Source organism: Mastomys coucha, unplaced genomic scaffold, assembly GCF_008632895.1.
Source record: "Mastomys coucha isolate ucsf_1 unplaced genomic scaffold, UCSF_Mcou_1 pScaffold1, whole genome shotgun sequence".
NCBI classification, from domain to species: Eukaryota; Metazoa; Chordata; class Mammalia; order Rodentia; family Muridae; genus Mastomys; species Mastomys coucha.
The window spans coordinates 30,140,982-30,147,330 of record NW_022196891.1 but is presented as its reverse complement, the minus strand read 5'-3'; the positions used below and the strand labels follow the sequence as shown (position 1 = coordinate 30,147,330).

Below are 6,349 nucleotides of genomic sequence, written 5' to 3'. Positions count from 1 at the left end.
ACTGGGGCTTGAGATGGCTCAGCAGTTAAGAGCACTTGCTCAGTTATCGTGAGGACTAGAATTTGATTCCAGCACCCAGCAACAAGCTAGGTGGTCCCACAAATGCCTATTATCCCAGCTCTTAAACGGTTGTTGGGGCTTGCTGGCTTGGCTGCCTAGCCTAGAGAGCATAAACCTGAGGTTCAGGAAGAGACCCTGCCTCAAAAAAAAAAAAAAAAGGAAAGAAAGTATGCTGGGTAGTTTTATGTCAACTTGACATAAGCTAGAGTCATCTGAGAGGAAGGAACCTCAATTAAGAAAATGCCTCCATAAGATTGGGCTGTAGGCAAGCCTGTAGGGCATTTTCTTAGTTAGTGATTGATGGGCAAGGGCCCAGCACATTGTGGGCAGGGCCATCCCTGGGCTGGTGGGCCTGGGTTCTCTAGAAAGCAGGCTAAGCAAGTCAGTAAGCAGCACCCCGTCCTGGCCTCTGCATCAGCTCTTGCCTCCAGGTTCCTGCCATGTTTTGAATTCCTGTCCTGACTTCCTTCGTTGGTCGACTACGGTGTGGAAGTGTAAACCAAAATAAACCTTTTCCTCCTCAACTTGCTTTTGGTTAAGGTGTTTCATTGCAACAACAGGAACCCTAACTAAGACAGACAGTGACAGAAGACACACGACGTCTCCTGCAGCCTTAACAGCACATAGGCACATCCACCCACACACAGGTACACATATCACACAGACAAACACATAACATTAAAAAAAAAATACACAAACTTTAAAAAGCAGACAAATGGGACTGTTTCTAAATGTATTAAATGAGATCACCCTGGACTGATAACTATTGAGAAGGTTCATTTTTTTTGTTTTTAGATTCATTTATCTATGCCTGTGTATGGGTGTGTGCACAGGAGTGCAGGTGCCCTAGGAGACCAGAGGCATCAGATAGATATCCTGGGACTGGAGTTACAAGGTTTGGAGCCATTTAGACATTGGTGCTAGGAACCGAACTCAGGTCCTCTGTAAGAGCAGTACACGTTGTTAACCACTGAGCCATCTCTCCCGTCCCACAGTGGTTGTGCCGTCTTAATGAGCGTCTGAACAACAGGTCGCCATCTCCTTTGGATTAGATAAACATTAAGGCAACAGATCTTAGCCTGTGTGGGTCTTGATCCTTTGGGGCCCCAGATCAGATACTTACATTAGGATCCATAACAGTAGCAAACAGTAAGGAAGTAGCAATGAAATCAATTTCTAGCTGGGAATCACCCCGTGAGGAGTTGTATGAGAAGGGTCGCAGCGTGAGGAAGGTTGAGAAGCACTGCTCTGAGGTGTGTAGTGAAATTCAAAAAGTGAGAAGCACCGGAGTTGAGCCCCCAGCCTAAGGTCTTGCTAGGAGGATGATTATGAGCAAGCGTTTAAACCTTAACCCTTATATGTGTATTTTTAAATAAAAACTAAATGTGCATCACTTAAAGCACCCATCAAAGTACAAATAGCACAGCTAATAACACAGCTCATCATATATTATGTATCTCCCTTTCCTCTGCCTTTGGCTACAACTCTATGTGCACTCCAGGCTTTGCCCTAAATAATAGCTCTGGACTGGCCTGATGGCTCAGAGGTCAAGGTCCCACCTTAGAAGCCTGACAGTCTTGAGTTTGGTTCTTGGGACCCACAGGGTGAGAGGCAACCACATGCAGGCCCTCATGCTTGCATGGTGGCCACTTAAACGTCTGAGCCAGCTCCCCAGCCCAAATAAGTTGTCTTAAGAAAGCCTTGCATATCTGAGGACACTTTCCTGGTGTCCCACTTCAGGAAAACTCATTTGGTTAGGTATAAAACATGTTTTTGTGCAAATAAGCTTAATGCTTGGCTTGCCAGGAGACAGCTACATTCTCATATATTGTTATATTTGATTTGTTACATTGTTTCAGAAAACAGGAGGAGAGGCTGGCCTCCTGAGGATAGAGAATTGGGAAGGGAAACACTACTTTATCTTTTCAGGTAACGCTGGCTGTTCTTCCCCGACATTGTATAAAGCCTGACAAGGATTTTTTTTTTCCCCCTTAAAGCACAGTAGCCATGTGACACTAAAACTCTATTACCGAGCTTCCTGCTACATATAGGGTCCTCTGGGCTGTCTTTTCATAAGACAGAAAAGGGATCTTTCCCTGTGCCCAATTTTGTGGCTACCATGCACTTGGGCAACTGGGAGATACCAATTCACTGAGTTATGTATCTTGCCAATGTTTGCACATCTCATGAAATGGTATCAAAGCAGTCAGGATCATTTATGTGACCATAACGCTCATCAGAGAACACTTTCAAGTCCTAGGGATCTGAGCCCAGAGAGACTGGCACCGCTCTTCCAACTCTTGAGTTTTCTCTTCAAATCTCGTCATGGTTTTGATACTGACGGTTGATCCCAATGCCTTGTATGCCAGGCAAGTATCGAACACGCATCACAGAGCTCCATCGCTGACTCGAAATCTCCAAGTTTCTCACTGGCAACAAACACTGTCAATTGTCTTCTTCGAAATAATAGGATTGTTGCATTCATTTTCAGGCCATAGTGAAGGTATCTGAAAGTAGCAGCTCACACCATGCCTTCCCTTGGTACTCCAATAGTTAACAGAGCTTTTGGTGGATAGCCCTTAGTTGTTCCATGGACTGTGACAAAAATGTACATTCATGTCCAAAACTTAATAAAATAAGCATTTTTTCTCGTTCCATCAAGGACATTCTTCTTTTCCTGTGTGTGCATTCGTGTGTATGTGCATGTGCACATGTATGGGCACGTGTGTGCGCGCACTCGCGGGTGTGCATGCATGCATGCATTCCTGTGTGTGCTCACATGTGTGTGTGTAAATGAAGAATAGAGTGACGACCTGTACAGTTGGTACTGTGCCATGGACCCCTTGCACAAATAGCACCACCAAGAATGGGGCCAGTGATGAGCTGGTTTTATAGGGAAAATGGTTTTGACTCCACAGAAACCCTGAGAAGATTTTAAAAACCCTGAGGGGGCCATGATGAAAATACATGTTTTGACTACTTTTTTTTTTTTTTTTTTTGGCTTACTTAGGACCAAGAAAGTCATAATTTTTCTTCTTCAAATTGACTCTATTGTTCTATGAGTATCTTATATTTGGCACTATAGGGAAAACTGAAATTAAGAATGATATTTTTTTTTCTTTGTAGCTAACTGCTTTCGGAACTGATAGCATTGTTGTCTTCTCTCATACATGGATCTAATTAACTTTTGTCTTCAATAGACTGATCTTAAAAACTTCTCTATTTTGACTCCCTTTCCATTTCCCCCTCTACTTAGGAACAGCAGTATCGTCTCTTTAACTAGTTTTATTTTACTCTTACGTGTGAGTGTTTTGCTTGCATGTGTGTCTGTGCACCATGTGTGTGCTTGATGTCCAGAGAAGCCAGAAGAGGACATCAGATCCTCTATGACTGGAACTAAGGACGGTTGGGAGGTACCACGTGAGTACTAGGATTAAATATTGATCCTCTGGAAGAGCAGCCAGTGCTATGGCCCACTGAGCGCTCTCTCCAGCCCCCAGGAACAATACAAATTTTCGAATTTAATGTTTTCTGTCCTCTCTTGCTATAATCTTTACTTCACTATTTCATTTATTGCAATTTTTACTGCACTTATTTATTTTGTGTGGGATGATGCCATGACCATGGGTGGAGGTCAGAGGGCAACCTGCAGGAGTCGGTTCTCTCTTTCTACCATGTGGGTCCTGGGATTGAACTCAGGTTTTCAGACTGGGCAGCAAGCACCTTCATCCACTGAGCCATCTTGACAGCCCTCATTTTTTTTTTTTTAATATGGAACGCTTCACGAATTTGCATGTCATCCTTGCACAGGGGCCATGCTAATCTTCTCTGTATTGTTCCAATTTTAGTATATGTGCTGCCGAAGCTAGCACGCCAGCCCTCATTCTTTTCCCACTTTCTCAGCATGTTAGTCTCCTCCCATTAACTCTCGGAGATATCTGTGGCATGGTCTACGTCAGTCCATCTTAACTATGTCTGCGTCTTTTTCTCGTTTGTTGCTGTCGTAGTATTCTTACGGTATCGTCCTACTTCCTGCTCAGTGTGTTTTATCTTGTTATCTTGTTATCTTGTTCCTCCTTTGAGATTTTTGCCCCCTTTTGAAGCTGTGGCCCCTTACATGCTGAAGAAGACCGAGTCACTACCAAACAGAATAGAAACCTAGGGAGTTTTATGGCTCCACATCAGTAGTCTTTGGCACTCACTCCCTGTCAGAGTGCTGGCAGTTTGACAGCTCCTGTGCATGCGCCTGGTCCTTTTCCTCGGGTCTGTCACACAGAGCAGTTTTGACATAGCAAGATGACATCTTCTAATTTCTGCTGCCGAGATGTGAGAGAATTCGGCTTGCATCCATCCCTTGGCATTTTCCTCAGCGCGAGGAGAAAGTTGTGGCTCCCCTGAGCTCTTCTGAGAACAGAAGAGAATCAAATCAATCACTTCTGTGATGAGTTTAGGAAAACGGACTATGTAACCTCTTCCTTCTGTCTGTCCGCCAAACGCAGACTCTTCTCATTATCCGCTGTAAGATGCCCTTGGACAAGGACCACATGGATAGGAAGGGATGTGCTACTTACTTACTCATTTGTCAACAGCATTGTTTGTTTGTTTGTTTGTTTGAGACAGGGTTTCTCTGTGTAGCCCTGGCTATCCTGAATCTCACTCTGTAGACCAGGCTGGCTTTGAACTTACAGAGATTCACTTGCCTCTGCCTCTGGAGTGCTGGGATTAAGGGAAGGTTTGTGTTGCTCATAGTTTGAGAGGATAATCTGCCATGGTAGCAGAGCAGAGGCGGCTGCTCACAAGGTATCCCTAATCAGGAAACAGGTGAGAGCCACTGCTCAGCTGCGGGCGCTCTCCTTTTGTTTCAGTCCAGGACCTAAATGTGGTAGTGTTGCCCACATTTAGGCTGGGTCTTCCTTGATCTGTTAAGTCTTTCTGAAACTTACCATTATTATTATTATTATTATTATTATTATTATTATTATTATTATTATTATCATTACCGAGACAGGATCTTACAATGTAGATCAGGCTAGCCTAGAACTCACTACATAGACCAGCATTCCATCCCTGGCCCATAAAAATTTTGTTTTTATTTCATAATTTTGTTCAACTCTCAAAACCCCCATAGTCTTAGCAGATCCCAAGACTGTTCCAAAATCCAAAAGTCTCTTCTGAGACCCAAGGCACTGTCTTAACTACGAGCCTCTATAAAATCAAAACACAAACTACATACTTTCAATATAAAATGATCCAAAAGAAACACTCAGGAGCGACAGTGTCAACTGCCCAGACCCTACTACCACCCCCACCTCCTACCCACCCCACCCCCCCAGCTCCCAGTGACTGGACCACCAACCAAAAAGTACCCATGGCTCTGGCCCCCTTGGGCCTGAAGGGGTTCAATGTCCCAGTTTAGGGGAATGCCAGGGCAGGAAGGCGGGAGTAGGTGGGGGGTGAGGGAGCACCCTCACCGAGGCAGGGGAATGGGGAGGGGATGGGGGATTCCGGAGGGGAGACCTGGAATGTAAATAAAGAAATGTGGACTGGTGAGATGGCTCAGCAGGTAAGAGCACTGACTGCTCTTCCAAAGGTTCTGAGTTCGAATCCCAGCAACCACATGGTGGCTCACAACCACCCGTAATGAGATCTGACACCCTCTTCTGGTGCGTCTGAAGACAGCTACAGTGAATCACGCCGGATTCGGGGGCTGGAGTTCAGTTCCCAGCAGCCACACACATGATGGCTCACAGCCATCTGTACAGCTACAATGTACTCATAAAATAAATACAATAAAATTTAAAAGAAAAAGAAATGTAAATAAAGAAAATATCTAATAAAAGAAAAAAAAAGAAACATTCACATTCCAGAAGGGATGAATGGAGGCACAGTAAGGAAAGACTGGACTAGAGGAAGACTATAAGGAACGCAGTGGGGGAAACACCGAATCCTGCAGCTCCATATCAAGCAGGTCAAGCTTGCGTGGGAATCATTCAGGGTCCCAAGGGTCTGGGCAGTCCTGCCCACTCGGCTGTGCTGCCTGCAGCGCAGATCACCAGCTCCACTCTATTCATGCACTTTCCCCAGCACACGTCCCCTGGTCTTGGCATCTGCAATAGCTTGTGTTGCTTCACCGCTACACTCGGTGGCCTCTCAGAGCCTCCTTGAAGAAAGTTCAACTCCACCAACATTGCTCATTCTCAACAACCTTCAGGAACCTTAGCAGAAGTCTCCACCGCCCCCCCTCTTACAGATGTCGTGTTCTGCCGCCAGCTGAAGCTGGCCCAGGCCC

At 45.1% G+C, this 6,349-nt stretch overlaps 1 non-coding gene across 1 annotated transcript; it reads right to left on the bottom strand.

Annotated features, from left to right (window-relative positions):
- Window positions 1-3,825: 3,825 nt before the first annotated feature.
- LOC116072496 lies at window positions 3,826-3,932 on the bottom strand. Its single transcript, XR_004111490.1, has one exon. It is a non-coding gene; the product is annotated as a U6 spliceosomal RNA (small nuclear RNA).
- Between the last annotated feature and the right edge of the window lie 2,417 nt (window positions 3,933-6,349).